This window comes from Orycteropus afer, unplaced genomic scaffold (assembly GCF_000298275.1).
Source record: "Orycteropus afer afer isolate SDZICR_OR568_19922 unplaced genomic scaffold, OryAfe1.0 scaffold00025, whole genome shotgun sequence".
In the NCBI taxonomy this organism is placed as follows: Eukaryota; Metazoa; Chordata; class Mammalia; order Tubulidentata; family Orycteropodidae; genus Orycteropus; species Orycteropus afer.
Genome location: NW_006921612.1, coordinates 7,115,400 through 7,133,300, shown reverse-complemented (window position 1 = coordinate 7,133,300; position 17,901 = coordinate 7,115,400).

The following is a 17,901-nucleotide window of genomic DNA, read 5'->3' as shown; positions in this document are numbered from 1 at the left end:
CTCCATCTTTTCCCTGTGGAGCTGCTGGTGAGTTTGAACTGCTGACTTTATGATTAGCAGTCAAATATGTTAACCACACACCACCAAAGCTCCTTCTAAGCCAGTCATCCTATATGTACAGAATATATACAAATGCTAGATAAAATTTTGGGAAAAAAATCTTTTAAATGCAGTGCCAAACTGGTAGCAAGCTGAAAAACTCCTTGGAGGCTGGAAAACCAAGAAAACACAAATCCAGAGAGAAAAATGTGCACTGAAGCTGGACTGATTCCTAATGGCCTAGAATGTGGGCTTTAATTGGGCTACATAGGTGGGACACTGGTGAGTGAGTCTGAGACCTGTTCAAAGTGGAAGATTAGAGAACTACCCCTAACATGAACCTGATCTTTCTCCCCACCCTCCACAAAGGTAGATGTTTAGGATACTGTTTGTGTATGCCTGGACAGCTTGTAGAGGAGAAGAAAGAAAAGTCTCCACTGAGTTTCCCAGCTACAAGCCCTAAACTTCACTTGGGTTTAGAGCCAGAATTCTATCAACCTGCTGCCACTTTAAATACATTTTTGGCTTTGGACTTTTCAGGCCATATAGACAGCATGAATACTGAGGCCTGGCAGAAGCAAACACAAATTCTATTTGAGGGAAAGCACTTAAACTCAGGTGTCAAAGAATTCTCACAGATAAAGTTCCAAAGGATATGAGCTCTCAATTAAAAGTCACAAAACCCATGCAAAAACAGGTCAACAGAATAACAAATTATACAATCAGACCTGTAAAACTACATATACTGAAATTATTAGATATAGAATATAAAGCAGGTATTACTGATATATTTAAAGATATAAAAGTAGATACAAAGTATGTGTGATAGTTGGAGCTGTGTGTCAACTTGGCTGGACAGCAATTCTGTGTGGTTTAAGCAATTGTGATGTGGGTTATTCCAATGATGGGATCAGATGTATATGTTTTGAGCAGTCAATCTGTTGAAAGGGAGTTTCCCTAGGGTGTGGGCTGCTTCCAGTATATTTATGGACATCCTAGGAAAAGAGACACTCTTCTGTGGATCAGGATTCTGCCTACAACTGTCCGTGAGGGAACAATCCACCATTTGGCCTGGAGAACTTGGATTCGTCATTCGTTGGAGTCAACAGCCAGTATACTGCCTGCCATCCTTGAGCTCCTCAGCCCCTGCAGCTGTGTGAGTCAGGAAAAGCATCCATCTTGATGTTTGATCCAAGAACTTGGGACTTGCCAGCTTCTATAAGTGTGTGAGCCATTTTCCTAAGATAAATTTCTCTTTCTCTCTCTATATAAGCTTTACTGGTGTTGTTTCTCTAGAGAACCCAGTCTAACACAGTATGACAAAGTAATAAAAATTCTCAGGAAGCTTTGAAAAATAACAAAATAGAACTTCTAGAAATAAAAAGATAACAATTGAAATTAGAAACACAAAGAAAATCAGCAGTTTAGATATAGATAAGGGGGAATTTGTGAACAGTAGTCTAGATCTGAACTCAGATAGGATGCAGCTGAGAAGAAAAAAATGAGAAAAATAAATATGATAGAGAAAGTAAGATATTTTAATGGTGGAGTCAGAAGGTCTAATAATGTCTGATAGGAGTTTCAGGAAAGAACAGAGCAAAGGGAGAGAAGCAAAGAAATAATTGGCTGAGAATTTTTCAGAAATGATGAAAGACAAATTTTTAGATTCAGCAAACAAGGTAAGTAAAAATACATATACATATTGTATACATATATATGTATACAATATATATATACATAAAATATACACATCATGGATATATTATAGTAAAATTTCAGAATATCAAAGATGAAGAGAAAATCTTGAAAGCAGATTACCTACAAAGGGGTGATGATCAGATGGAGAATTGACTTCTCAGTAGCAACAGTGAAAGCCAGAAGACAAAAAATAAATAAATAAATAAATAAATAAATAAATAAATAAATTTAAAGTGCAAAGAGAAAATAACTGTCAACCTAGAATAGCATACCCAGGTAAAGAATGAAAGTAATTACATTTCCAGTCAAATAAAGGACAAAGTTTATTATCCAAATATTATCACTAAAGGAACTTCTAAACTAAGCATATTCTTTAAGAAAAAAGGAAATGAGTCCAGAAGGCAGGTCTGAGATGCAAGGATGAATGAGGAACAAGGAGGATGATAAACATGTGGGTAAATCAAAACAAATATTGACAGAAAACCGTAACTCTAATGCCTAATTTGTGAGGTTAAAAAAATTATGAGGTTAAAATATGTGTATATTGAACCCTGGTGGCACATTAGTTAAGTACTTGACTGCTAACTGAAAGATCAGCAGTTCAAACCCACCAGTTGCTCCATGAAGAAAGAGATGGCAGTTGGGTTCCATGCAGATTTACAGCCTTGGAAATCCTATGGGGGCAGTTCTGCTCTGTCCTATAAGATCACTATGAGTCAGAATTGATTTTATGGCAATGAGTTTTGGTATGTATATATATTACCCAATAATAACTTTAAACTGAAATAAAGTAAATCTTAATATCCTAAGATCATCTTATTGTTTTGGAAGATGATAAAGGTTTGGATGGATGAAGAAGCTTAATATTCAGAGAGTCAGAACAAGGCCAGGAGCCAACTGTGAAACAGACCATCAATTGCTCATATGCAAGTTCAAGTTGAAGCTGAAGAAAATTTAAACATGTCCATGAGAACCAAAAAATAGCCTTGAGTATACCCTACCTGAATTTAGAGACCGTTTCAAGAATACATTAGATGCATTGAACACTAATGTCCAAAGACCAGATGTATGGTGGGATGACACCAAGAACATCATACATGAAGTACGTGAGTCTCATTATCCTCACTTCTAAGGAGCATGGATTGCCAGAAAAATAAACAAATTTGTCTTGCTCCTTAGAAGTGAGGATAATGAGACTCATGTGCTCATGTATTTTAGATATGTTATCAGGAAAGACCAGTCTCTAGAGAGCGACATCATGCTTAGTAAAGTAGAGGGTTAGGGAAAAAGAGGAAGACCCTCAACAAGATGCATTGACACGGTGGCTGCAACAATGGGCTCAAACATGATTGTGAGGATCAGGCAGGGTTTTGTTCTATAGTACATGAGGTAGCTATGATTCAGAAGTGACTTAAGGGCACCTAACAACAACAATTCTAATTGTAAAATTTATTTGATATATAATGCATGTGAAAAATTTTCACACAATACTAAGGAATAGAAATTCAGTGTAGAAAACTTCCAAACTGGTATGAGAATAAATGAAGTAAGAGAAAGATGCCCCAATCAATTCAAAATAAGGCAAGGAAGGAGAAAAAAATAAGCAGAAAAAGTGGGATGAACAGAAAGTACAAAATGAGATCATAGAAATGAATCCAAACATGTCAGTTAGCCCAATAGTTGTAAACCAAACCAAAACCAAACTCACTGCCATTGAGTCAGATCTGACTCATAGCAACCCCTCCTTGTGTTTCCAAGACGGTATCATTAAGGAAATAGATCACCCAGTCTTCCTTCTGAGGAGTGGCTGGTGGGTTTGAACTTCCAGCCTTCTGATCAGCAGTCAAATGCCTTAGGCACTATGCTACAGAGCTCCTGCAAGCAGACTAAATTCTCCAAGTAAAAGACAATGAGTATTAGACTGGTTTGAAAACACAATGTTTAGAAGAGAGTCATGAAAAACTTAAGAACAGAAAAGTAAAAATAAAAGGATGTTTAAAGAAATATCAATAAAATGCTAACTAAAGAAATGTTAAAAGTATTTATTTAAAAACGAGGAAACAGACAATATGCCCACTATCATTACTTCTAGTCAGCATTGTCTGGAGTCCTAGTCAGTATAATAAGAATACAAATAGAACCAAAATATATAAAGTATAGCAAAAAAGAAACAAAACTGTTATTATTTATAAATTACATGAATTATTTATACAAAGAAAATTCAAAGGAAACTATAGATACACTCACATGGTAAAAATCAAAATGGGTTGTTGTTGTTGTTAGGTGCTGTTGAGTTGTCTCCGACTCATAGTGACCATATGTACAATAGAATGAAACATTGCCCAATCCTGCACCAGGCCCATGATTCCTGCTATGCCTGAGCCCATCGTTGCAGCCACTGTGTCAATCCATCTTGTAAGGGCCTTCCCCTATCCTTCTCCAGGGAATGGTCCCTTCTGACAACATGACCAAAGTAGGTGAGATAAGGTCTGGCCATTCTTGCTTCCAAGGAGCATTCTGGCTGCACTTCTTCCAGGACAGATTTGTTAGTCCTTTTAGCGGTCCATGGTACTTTCAGTATTCTTCGCCAACACCACAACTCAAAAGCATCAACTCTTCTTCGGTTTTCCTTATTTATTGTCCAGCTCTCACATGCATATGAGGTGATTGAAAATACCATGGCTTGGGTTAGGCACATCTTCATCTTCAAGGAGATATCTTTGCTCATCAGAACTTGATAGAGGTCCTTTACAGCAGATTTGCCCAATGCAATATGTTGTCTGATGTCTTGACTGCTGCTTTCATTGTTGTTGATTGTAGAACCGAGTAACATGAAGTCCTTGACAACTTCAATCTTTTCTCCATTTATAGTGATGCTGCTCATTGGTCCATTTGTAAAGTTTATATATATATATATATATATATATATATATATATATATAGGTGTACCAGCTCTGGTGGCATAGTGCCTAAGGCATTTGACTGCTAACCAGAAGGCTGGCAGTTGAAACCCACCACACCTCGGAGGAAGGTTGGGCAATCTACTTCCATAGTGATACTGCCTTGGAAACCCAAGGAGGGGTTGCTGTGAGTCAGATCCAACTTGATGGCAGTGAGTTTGGAGTTTTTGGTATATTGAGGTGTAATCCATACTGCAGACTGTAGTCTTCAATTTTCATCCATAAGTGCTTCAAGTCATTCTCACTTTCAGCAAGCAAAGTTGTGTGATCTGCATATTGTAGGTTGTTAATGAGTCTTCCTCCAATCCTGATGCCATGTTCTTCTTCATATAGTCCAGCTTCTTGGATTATTTACTCAGCATATAGTTTGAATAAGTATGATGAAAGGATACAACTCTGATGCACTGCCTTCTTGATTTTAAACCATGCAGTGTCCCCTTGTTCTGTTCGAACAACAGCTTCCTGGTCTAGGTACAAGCTCCTCATGAGTACAATGACGTGTTCTGGAATTCCTGTTTTTCTCAATGTTACCTGTAATTTGTCATGATCCATGCAATTGAATGCTTTTGCATAACCAATAAAGCACAAGTAAACATCTTTCTGGTATTCTTTGTTTACAGATCCATCTGACATTAGCAATGATATCCCTTGTTCCACATCCCCTTCTGAGTCCAGCTTGCATTTCTGGAAATTCTCTGTCAATATACTCCTGCAACCATTTTTAAATTGTCTTTAGTAAGATTTGACTTGTGGTTAATATCAATAGTACTGTTCGATAATTTTCACATTCTGTGGGATCACCTTTCTTGGAAAGGGTACAAATATGGATCTTTTTCAGTCAATTGGCCAGGTAGCTGTCTTCTAAATGCCTTGGCATAGCTGAGTGAGTGCCTCCAATGGGGCATCCATTTGCTGAAACATCTCAATGGGTATTCCATTAAGTCCTGGAGACTTGTTTTTTTGCCACTTCTTCAGTGCAGCTTCAACTTCTTCCTTCAGTACCATTGGTTATTGATCATACGCCACCTTCTGAAATAGATGAACATTGCCCAATTCTTTTTGGTACAGTGACCCTGTGTATTCCTTCCATCTTCTTTTGATGCTTCCTGTATCATTCAATATAATGTCCATGTTGTTGTTGTTGTTATGTGCTGTCAAGTCAGACCTGACTTATAGTCACCCCTCCTTGGGTTTCCGAGGCAGTATCACTATGGAAGTAGATTGCCCCATCTTCTTTCCAAAGAGTGACTGGTGGGTTTGAATGGCCAGACTTCTGGTTAGCAGTCAAGTGCCTTGGGCACTATGCTACCAGAGCTACCATATTGCCCACAGACTCTTTCAATATGGCAACTCGAGGCTTAATTTTTTTCTTCAGTTCTTTTAGTTTCAGAAACATTAAGCATGACCTTCCCTTTTGGTTTTCTTACCACAGGTCTTGCACATTTCATTATAGTAATTGGCTTTGTCTTCTTGAGCTGCTCTTTGAAATCTTCTGTTCAGCTCTTTATTCTTGTCATTTCTTCCATTTGCTTTATCTACTCTCCATTCAAGGGCAAGTTTCGGTCTCTTCTGACAACCATTCTGGTGTTTTCTTCCTTTCCTGTCTTTTTGGGTATTGAGTGAGAAATAAGTTTCCTTTTTACCTCTGACCATCACTTCTCTTTCCCAGAGGCAGCCACTGTTATGAAGGACACATCTTTCAGAAATATTCTATCTACTAAAGTTCAGACCTCATGGCTTCACTCCAATCTGAGTTCTTTCACAATGATACTCCCAGTAGCATCATAAAGGGCTTCTTATCTCCCATACTGTGTCCCATGGAGAGTTGTATTCAGTGTTTCAGCAAATTTTCCCTGAGCACCTATGGTATGCCAGACATTGTGCTGGGAACACAAAGATGCATAACACATTATCCTTCCCTATGATTCTCATAATGAAAGAGAGAGACAGGGAGTAAACCAATTATCATATGTGAAATCAGATGAGTTTCATAGTAGGGGCATAAGTTATAGCTGGGAAAGCACAGATGACAGGAAGAATGAACTCTGGATATCAGAAAAGACTTTCAGAGATGGAGCTTCAAACATAATTGGTGTTTTCAGATGTAAAGAAGGTGAAGAAAACATTTTAGTCTAAGGGAATACTATAATAATAGCATAGTATGTTTGCAGAAGGGGAAGTAGCCTGATAGGGCATCATGGTTTGGGGGTGGTGGTGGAGTGAAGAAGCCAGAACAAGCCAAATGATGAAGAACCTCAAATGGAAAGCTGAGGATTTATTACGTTAATTTTGGACAATGGGGAGAGAAAAAAAGGGTGAACTGGCTTATGTTTTTGGAAATTTGCTCAGAGCATCAGTTGGGGCCCTAACTCCCAGTCCATTCCTTTTCCTAGACCTTCCCTCAGCTGAGGTGACTGACTTTTTGTCTGAAACCTGGGGAGTAGAGTAGGGATGGATTTGTTCTAGTATTAAATAGAACAAATAGGAGCTTCCAACAACTATAAAGCCTATAATCAAACTTTAGGGACAAAATTGCGGAGGTGGTTAAGGGAAAGAAGCTCAAAAGCATTATTAAATGTATTAGATCAGAATTTTACTGATTTATAGTTCAAAATCTGGGTAAAATAGCCCCTCCAAAAAACCTTATACAAGCTCACACTCTTTCCTGTGCTCACCTAGCATTTTTATTATACTGCATCTGTTAGGAATATCTGCTGTGCTCCCTCTAGTATTAACTTAGTTCATAAAACAATTACTGAAAACCTACTCCTACCAGGCCCTGAACTCAGAACGAGGATGCAGTGGTGAAAAATTTAAGTCCTTGCTCTCAGGGGAGGAGGCTTACACCTGGTGGAAATGATAGATTTGTAAAGAATTCATAAGAAGAGCTACAGTGGAAGGGTATGCTTTGTTGTGGGACTTCAGAAGAAGCAGCAGTGAAGTGGGTTCTGGGAAATCCACAGAGGAGGGGATCTGACTCGAGCCTTGAAGGAGAAGTAGGAGTTGAAAGGAACAGACATAGGGCATGGCAGAGGAAACATCTGAACAAAGACGTGGAGGTCTGAAAGGACCTCATGTTTGAGGATGGATGGGAAGCAAAGATGGGTGACCAGGAAAGATATGCTGCTGGTGAAGGATAAAAAGAAAATCAGCAGAAGTCATGTTATGAAGGAACTTGCCTTGCTAAGGACCCTGGACCTTATCTTGAAGGAAATGAAGGTCCATGAAGAGATTTTAAGCAGGAGGTATTCTTTTCAGAGCTACGCTTGGAATGGGTAATATGAAAAAGGATTGAGAGATATTGAGGCTTGTTATGAATTGCATTGTGTCTCCCAAAATATATGCTGAATTCCTGGCCCTGGTACCTGTAGTTGTGCTCCTACTCAAAGACAGAGTTCTTCTGTTATGTTAATGAGTATAGGATGGATCCTAAAACTAATCACTTCTGAGTTATAAAAAGACCAAAATAGACACAGAGACATACACACAAATGAGGGAAGACAGACACCATGTGAGGGTTGTCTACCAGCCAAGGGATGCCAAGGCACCAAGGAATGTTTAGGGCTAGTGGCAAGGGAGAAATCAACATGGCTAAGACCCTGATTTGGAGTTTTAGTTTTTAAAGTTGTGACAAAATAAATTTTTGTTCCTTAATGCCACCTACTTGTGTTACAGCAGCATTAGGAAACTGAGACAAGGCTCACTACCGTTGAGTCAGATCTGACTTAAAGTGACACTTTGGAAGTAGATTCCATATAACTATGCAAGGAGATTGCCCAACCTTCCTTCTGAGGAGTGGCTGGTGGGTTTGAACCGCCAGCCTTCTGGTTAACAGTCAAATGCCTTAGGCACCACACTATCAGAGCTCCCAGTTAACTTGTGGTATTTGTGTTGCAGCAGCATTAGGAAACTAAGACAAAGTTGGAGGGAGGAAGGTAGTCACAGGTTGTAGCAGTTATCCAGGTGGGAAATGAAGTGAGTCCAAACCAAAGTGGTGGTCACAGGGATGAGAAATGAAGATGTACTCAAGAAATATGAGGGGAGTAGAACAGATAGAACTTGATAATTGATTAGATAAGAGTGAAGAATAGAGAGGAAGGAATTTGGATGATTATCAGGTTTCTAGCTTTGGGTAAAGGATCCTGGATGGCGCAAGTGGTTTGCAATTGGCTGATAACATAAAGTTTAGCATTATGAACCTACCCAGCTTTTCTGTGAGGGCCTGGTACACTACTTCCATAAAGATTACAGCCATGAAAACCCAATGTAGCAATTCTTCTCTGTAACATATGGGGCCACCTTGAGTCAGAATTGACTCGATGTTAGTGGGTTTCATTGGTTTTTTAGATTGGGTAACTGTGTGGGTGGTCCTGAAAAAGAAACAGATTTAGTGGAAGACCATTAGTCCAGTTTTGGATACATTGTGTTCAAAGTGTGTATGGGACATCCAAATGGCAAAGAACAGGAAAAAGTTGGAGATGCAAGTCTGAGCCTTAGGAGAGAAGTCTGAGCTAAAGGTTGACATCATCAGTACTATCAGTAGGAGTAGCTGAAACTGTAGGTGTAGAGTCCTCAACAGGAAAATAAGCACAGTTGATGTGTTGTTGTTATGTGCTGTCGAGTTGGACCTGACCCATAGCGACCCCTCCTTGGGTTTCCGAGGCAGTATCACTATGCAAGTAGATTGCCCCGTCTTCCTTCCAAGGAATGACTGATGGGTTTGAACTGCCAGCCTTCTGCTTAGCAGTCAAGTGCCTTAGGCACTACTCTATCAGGGCTCCCATTGATAGAGAAAATAAATATGAAATGATCTTGATATGACAGTTTATGGGTAAGGCTCTGGCCAAAGAGATCTTCATTTGCTCTTCAAGATATATTCATGGTTCCTACTTATGTATAGAACGGCACATGGTTACCAGTTTCACTGAGTATGGAGCTGGTGCATGGAGAAGTAAAATGAGACAATCCCTTTCCCTTCCTGTTGAGATTATGCATGTAGCATTTCAGTCTTTGTGTCTTCTCCTTCACCCTAGAATTGACAACATAATGGCCTTTTATTAAATATTTGGAAAAATTGCTTTGCTAATGCTATGGGGGAAAAGAGGCCACATCTTCTGACCTCCTCTAACTGCACAAGAGGAAAACAGAATCACTATCAGCAGCCCAAGGCCCATTACTGTGAGGCCAGACATGCTACCTCCCTCCATCCCCATCCCTTTCACCAACCCTAACACCAATCGTTCCTCCCGCAGCACTCACCACTTTTCTGCTGGGTTTGATAATTCACTTCAGTGGCCACACAGAACTCACAGATTATGGGGTTTATTAGGGAAGTGCCAAGCTACAATTCAAGTTCAGGAAAAATGCTCAGTCTCTCTCAGCCTGCTGTCTCTCACCCAATAGTCTCTCACAGTCTCTCTCCTAGCAGTGTGTGTCCCTCGGTGTCTCTCTCAGCAATGCATGTCTCTTGTGTCTCTTTCCCAGCAGTGTGTGTCTCTCAGGAGCACGATCCTTCTCAGCAGCATGTCTTTCTCAGCCAGCAGTCAGAGTTCTGCCTCTGGGAGGCCTCCTTTTGAACCTGGCAGAGTGGCCAAACTAGCCAATCATAACATCAGAATTCTAAGCACGTGAGAGAGAGAGTGCAAACCTCCCAGAACATTACTTTGTGCTGCTCCCAACAGAAATACCCCAGGTGGATGATTTTAACAATCAGAAGCTACTCAGTTTCTCACAGCAAATTCCACCATGGAGTTCACCAAGACTTATGGCTAGAAAAACCATACCAGGTAACTTACTACACCATAGCTAATAAGCAGCCTGAATGTGGCTGCCGGGCCCAGATTACAGAGACATTCTATTGTTGAGATCCATTCAGAGTAGGGAAGATTTTCTGGGCCAGGGGTCATAGATTCTCCCAATTCTTGTCCAGCTCTGGCATTCACAAGCTGGGGAAATCACTCAACATATTGGGCCTTTTTCCTCATCTGTCAAATGAGGATCATACTCCTTACCCTACTTATCCTCTAAGTTGTTAGGATCAAATGACATTCTGTATGCAAGGGTCTTTGGAGAAACTGAGTGTATGAGGTCCCCAGAAGTAGATAGACAGCAGATTTCTGAAAAGTTACTCCATTCCCAATGTCCTTGCAATTTAGTGCTGTGAAACTGTCTGTAATAATACTTCTGAAGCTAGCATTCCAACCTCCTTCCTGCTCTGCAGGCAAGAGAAGCACCCAGACAGTCCCAGGTTACAATATCTGCAAGTGGTTCTCTGACCCTCATGACTTATTCTGCCTAGGAAAAGGGCCAATTTTTGATGATGGGAGTTGTGGACATCAGGGGGCCTTATCCTGGGGAAGATGATGAGGGCTGAAAGAAACCAAGGTGCTAATGAGTGCTAAGATATAAAAGTGAGCATGGTTAACACTTATGGAGAGCTTACTGGATGTCAAACATTGCCAGGCATTTCAAATACTTGATTCAGTCTTGAAAACCACCCCAGGAGGAAGAGGCTGTTATGCCAATTTTTATAGATGAAGAAATAAGTCATGTGACATTGGGCTAAGTCACTGGCCCAAGGTCACATGACTTCACATGGTGTCACTAAAGCATGTGCCTCACTGCATCCCAAGGTCATCATTGGGTGTTCCTTCTTTGATTGTGGGCCTCTCTGGGCTCTCCTTGGTCAGGGTACCACACAGTTCCCCTTGCTTGATCCTCTTTGGTGTCTCCTCATAGAATTGTCATGCTTCACAGTGTCTTGCCTGTACTTCTCTGACTTCCCCTTTTTGTAGCCAAGCACTTTGGGTTTCTGTCACTCCCATGACCCCCAAAGCCCATCTCCTCTTTCTGGTCTAGTGCTATGTCCTATTTACCCACTGGACGTGCCTCCTGGATATCTGTCCTCATCACAGACTGGCATTTCTAAAATGGAACACTTCTTTCCCCTTAATCTGTTCTTCTCTGGCTTTCCTATTTTAGTTAATGGCATCATCAATCTCCTAAATGCATGAATTGGAAATTTTAGAATCATTTTTGAGCCTTCTTTCACTGTCTTTATAGATTTCCAACAGCCTCTTGATTCCTCCTTTTAACAAGTCTTATATTCACCCCAACCATTCTGTATCTACTGCTGTCTCTCTCATTCAGAGCCCACCCTGCCACCTCTTATTATGCACCTAGGCTAGTGCAGTAGCTTTCTAACTGGTATCTCTAACTTCTATTTTCTCTCCATGCTCCATCTAAGTCCTGTCTCTACCTCCAGAAGTCATGCTGAAGAGTAACAGCAAGTTGACCTTCCACCCAAATCACACGGATTACAATGTTTACTTATTTAAAAACTTTTGCTTCATATTTTGCAGCCCTGCAAGATAAAATCCAAACTATAGCCTGGCATTTGAAGCCATTATATTCTAACTCTTGCTTGCACTTCTGGCATTGTTTCTCATTACTTCCCTGTTCCCCAAACTCCTCTTTAGCTGATTTAACTTATTTACTCTTCCTGGAATTCATGTTGCATATTCCTTTCTCTGTGTCATTGTTCTTATCTGTCCACCACTTTGGAATGCCCTCTTCTTGTCTCTGCTTATTCCAATCCTATTAGTCCTGCAAGGCATAGCTCAGAGTTGCAACACCACCAAGCCTTCTGGGCTACCTTGCAGCTGAAGAGCCCTCTGCTTTCCCAAACAATAGCTGTTTTGCAGTTGATTTGGCAATGAGTCATGTTCTTCCTAGGCATAGTTCTTCCATTGTTGCCTTGAGTTGTTGTTTAAATAGTTTGTGGTTATTTAATTTATTCCATATTTGTACCCTATTTCCCAATCAGCTTGAGTGGCAGAATGATTCAGTTATTATCACCCCATATGCCCAGCACAGCACCCAATAATGCAGACACTCAGTGAGTACTTAAGGATTTTGTTTAAAAATAAAAACTACTAACCAGGTTAAAAGGCTTAAGACCATAGTCTCCTAGGACAATTTAGTCAGTTGTGATAACCCATAAAGATGATGTTCTACATCCTAATTTAGTAAGCAGCATCTGGTGTCTTAAAAGTTTATGAGCAGCCATCTAACATACAACTTTTGTTCTTTATGTCTCTGGAGCTAAAGAGAAGGAAGGTGTGTTAGACTGGGTTCTCTAGAGAAACAAAAACCAGTAAAGCTTATATATATGTATATATATATAGAAATTTATCTTAGGAAAATGACTCACACACTTATAGAAGCTGGCAAATCCAAAGTTCCTGGATCAAATGTCAAGCTGGAAGATTTTCCTGGCTCTTGAAACTGCAGGGGCTGAGGAGCTCAAGGCTGGCAGATAGTACAGCAGCTGTTGACTCCAACAAGTGACGAATCCAAGATCTCCAGGCTGAATGGTGGACTGTTTACTCACGGACAATTGTAGGCATCACAACAGAATCCCAATCCACAGAAGAATGTCTCTCTTCCCAGGATGTCCTTGGATATACTGGAAGCAGGCCACACCCCTAGGGAAACCCCCCTTCAACAGATTGGCCACTCAGAACATAGTCATCTGATCCCATCATGGGAACAACCACACCACAACAGCTCAAACCACACAGAATTGTGGTCCAGCCAAGTTGACACGCAGCTCCAACTATCACAGAAGGGAACCAAAGACTCAAAGAAGAAACTACTCTGCAAGACTAATAGCCCACTTGAACCCCAGCCTCTTGTAAGCTGAGATCAGAGCGAGATGGTGCCTGGCTACCACTACTGACCATTCTGACTAGGGACACAGTAAAAGGTCCCAGATAGAATGAGAGAAGAATGTAGAACAAGATCCAAATTTCTAAAAAAAAAAAAAAAAGCCAGAGCTACTGAATTGATCATTGATGTGAGACTCTTGTCCTAAAATACCTTTTGAATTTTGAACTGAAGCCACTCTTGAGGGTCACCTTTTAGCCAAATAATAAATTAGGTCATAAAATAAACAATATTCTTGTGAGTAATGTGCTTCCTTAAACAATCAAGCATATGAGATCAAACAGTCAATATTTACCCAAAAGCAAAGATGAGAAGGCAAGGAGAGGCAGGGAAGCTAGATCAATGGAAACAGAACAAACAGAATGGAACTACACCCACTCTTCACTTATCAACATGGTTAGGTTCCAAAGAAAAAGGTGTTATGTGAAAATCAGCATTATGTAAAAATGGAGGATGACCACATCATTACATAACCATCAAATTACATCATTACATGACTGCCAAACCACTGAGAGTCATGGCCAGTGAAGTTGATACATAACTTTAACCATCACAGCCAGTGTTATCCTCACCTTACACCTTGGGCATTCTTTACACAAAATAGTTAATGCACAAAATAGTTGGACAATAAATCTTCTACTATGGAGGTAAATGTAAAACTTTGGGTAACAAGTTAGTTGATAAGTGAGGAGTAGGTGTAATGAGAATGCCAACACATTGTAAAAATTGCAGCCAATATTATGGAACAATTTGTATAAAAGTTGTTAAGTGGGAACCTAACTTGTGTGTCAACTTTCATCTAAAACACAATCCAATATTTATTTAAATAAAGAAAAAACTCTACTGACCAGAGTAGTCCAGGCAGCTCCCTCTTGCTGCCCTACATTCTGACCATAATGAACCACTCTGATAATCTGAATGAAGTTCACTTTCTCTTGCCTTTAGACATTTACACATATTGTTCTCTTGGCTTTAAAGCTTTTTCTCCCTTACTGGCTGGCTGACTCTTATTTGTTCTTCAGGACATCGCCTCCTCCAGAATGCCGTATTATAAGTTGTGCTCAGTGGCTCTCCTCTGTGTACCTCAGCACTTCTTGCTTCCCACTGTCAAAGCACCAAGCACACTGATGCTTACTGTTTGATGCCTTGTCTTTCTTCCCCACTAGACTGTAATGTCCTTTTGGACAGGGTCTGTGAATGCTTTTTCTCCATATCCCCAGAATGTAGCTCAATGCCTGGCTTAGAAATGGCACATAATGAGCAGTTTCTGTTTTGGATTTATGTTCTGATGTTAGAGTCTCAACAGAGCTGGTATACAGTGAGGTCTGGTACCCCACCCAGGTCCTCCTTCAATGAAGCTGCCAGGAGTGCCTCCTGCTGTCAGTCCCTTCAGGAATTCCCTCAATTGCAGAGGCCCACCTTGCTCAAGGTCATGACTTTCCTCAGGGTGGTCCACCTCCAATAACTGATGGATGCAGAAGTACAAAGGGCTAGTCATCTCAGCCTAACTCAGAACAACTCGGAAGGCCAATGTAGCACCAGAGCTCCTGTGGGATCAGCTGAGAATGTCTTTAGGTCTGTAATGTAGCTTCTGTCCCATCTGACTTCCTTCTCCCCCCTTCCACAGGTATAGATCCCAGAAGCACGCTTTAACAGGCAACCTGCATGCTAAACTCTGTCTCAGAGCCCACTTCTCAAAGAAGTCAACTTATGACATATCATTGATTGAGCACCCACTAAGTGCCAAGCACTATGCTAGGAGTCTGACATACATGAACTCAATCTTTTTTCTTTACCTTTTTTTATTGTTGATTACACACACACACACACACACATACACATAACATTTGTCAATTCAACATTTTGTTACGTGTACAATTTAATGATACTGATGATATTAATCATGTTGTACAACCATCACGTTGCCGAATTTTCCATCACAGTTAACAGATAAACAATGATTTCCTTTCCCCTTTCCTTCCTACCCCTGCAACCACTAATAAACTTTGGTCTCTAATGTTACCTATTCTAGATATTTTATATAAGTAGGGTCATACAATATTTGTCCTTTTGTGACTTCACTCAACATAACATGAACCCAATTCTTATTCTCACAAGAACTGCATGGATGAGGAAATGGTAAGTGACCTGTCCAAATTCATTTAGCTGAAAGGTGGCAATCTGTTTAGATATAATGCCAGGATGTCTCACAATATGTGCTCAGTAAGTGTAGAATTTTTTTTGTGTGTGTGTGAACTCTGGGAAGGCATAGAGGTATGCAACCAATCATGGGTCCCCAAAAATTGTGGTGAAAAGATCACCTTTCTTGTCCCAAATCTGGTATTCATTTTGTGAAGTATCTGCAAAGTGCTTAGACACCCCTAGCCTCAGTTTCCTAATTGTAAGGATCAAAAAGATATCGTGTGGGCCTTGAAGTTAAATAAGTGAGTTGGTATTAGGCTCAGTGTTTACTTGGGACCTTGGAAGGCCTGATGTAGGAGGTCAAGGAAAAGTAGCAATTCTGTTGGGATGAGTGCTAGAGCTGGACTTGAAATAGAGTCATTCTTGGAAAGAACTTTACCTCCCAGTCAAACCTCTGCCAGGGGATGGAGAGCAGGAGTTCACTGACCTCCTACTTGAGAAACTCATTTGATGATTTATGCCATTCCTGTTACTGTTGTTAGATGCTGTTAGAGTCAGCCCCTGACTCATGGTGACCCCATGCATATTGGAACAAAAACACTGCCAGGTCCCGTGCCATGCCTGTGATTGGCTGTAGATCAAATCATTGTAATCCATGTGGTTTTCACTGGCTGATGCCAAAGGGGCAGGGAGGCTGCATTTTCTGACTCCCTCTAACCGCACAAGAGGAAGACAGAGTCACCATCAGTAGCCCAAGGCCTATCCCTGTGAGGCCAGACATGCTGCCTCCCTCCAGCCCAGACACCAACTGTTCCTCCTGTAGCACCCACCACCTCTCTGCTGGGTTTGATAATTCATTGCAGTGGTCAAACAGAACTCACAGATTATGGGGTTTATTAGGGAAGCACCAGGCTACAATTCAAGTTCAGGAAAAACTCTCAGTCTCTCAGCCTGCCATCTCTCAGGCAACAGTCTCTCTCCCAGCAGTGCGTGTCTCTTGATGTCTTTCTCTCAGCAATGCGAGAGACCTCGGTGTCTCTTTCTCAGCAGCCCGTGTCTCTCAGGAGTGTGTTTCTCTCAGCAGCACATCTTTCTCAGCCAGCAGTCAGAGAGACTCCTTCTGCCTCTAGGAAGGCTCCTTTTGAGGCTGAACCAACTAATCCCAACATCAGAATTCTATACACCTGAGAGACAGCAAACTCACCAGAAAATTACTTTGTGCTGCTCCCAACAGAAATACTCCAGGTGGATAATTTTAACAATCAGGAGCTGCTCAGTTTCTCAAAGCAAATTCCACCATGGAGTTTACAGAGACTTATGGGTAGAAAAGCCATACCAGGTAATTTACTATGCCGCAGCTGATTTTTGGAAGTAGATCACTAGGCATAGTAAATTACCTGGTATGGCTTCCCTATTCATTGTCCAGATTTCACATGCATAAGAGGTGACTGAAAATACCATGACTTGGCTTAGGCATCCCTTAGTCTTCAAGGAGACATCTTTACTCTTCAGCACATGAAAGAGGTCTTTTGCAGCCAATTTGCCCAATGCAATATATCGTCTGATGTCTTGACTGCTGCTTCCATTGGTGTTGATTTCAGAACCAAGTAATATGAAGTCTTTGACAACTTCAATCTTTTCTCCATTTATCATGAAGCTGTTTATTGGACCAGTTGTGAGGATTTTTGTTTTCTTTATATTGAGGTGTAATCCATACTGCAGACTGTAGTCTTTAAATACTTCAAATCATCCTCACTTTCAGCAAGCAAAGTTGTGTCATCTGCATATCGCACGTTGTTAATGAGTCTTCCTCCAATGCTGATGCCATGTTCTTCTTCATATAATCCAGCTTCTTGGATCTTTTGCTCAGCATACAAGTTGAATAAGTATGGTGAAAAGATACAACCCTGACTCACTCCTTTTTGATTCTGAATCATGCAGTATCCCCTTGTTCTGTTTGAATGACAGCCCCTGACCTGTGTACAGGTTCCTCATGAGTACAATTAAGTGTTCTGGAATTACCATTCTTCTCAATGTTATCCATAATTTGTTATCCACACAATCAAATGCTTCTGCATAGTCAATAAAACAAAAGTAAACATCTTTCTGGTATTCTTCACTTTCAGCTAAGATCCATCTGACATCAACAATGATATCCCTTGTTCCACGTCCTCTTCTGAATCCAGCTTGCATTTCTGGAAGTTCTGTCAATATACTGCTGCAACTGTTTTTGAATTATTTTCAGTAAGATTTTACTTGCATGTGATATTAATGATATTGTTCAATAATTTCTACATTCTGTGGGATCACCTTTCTTTGGAATGGGTACAAATAT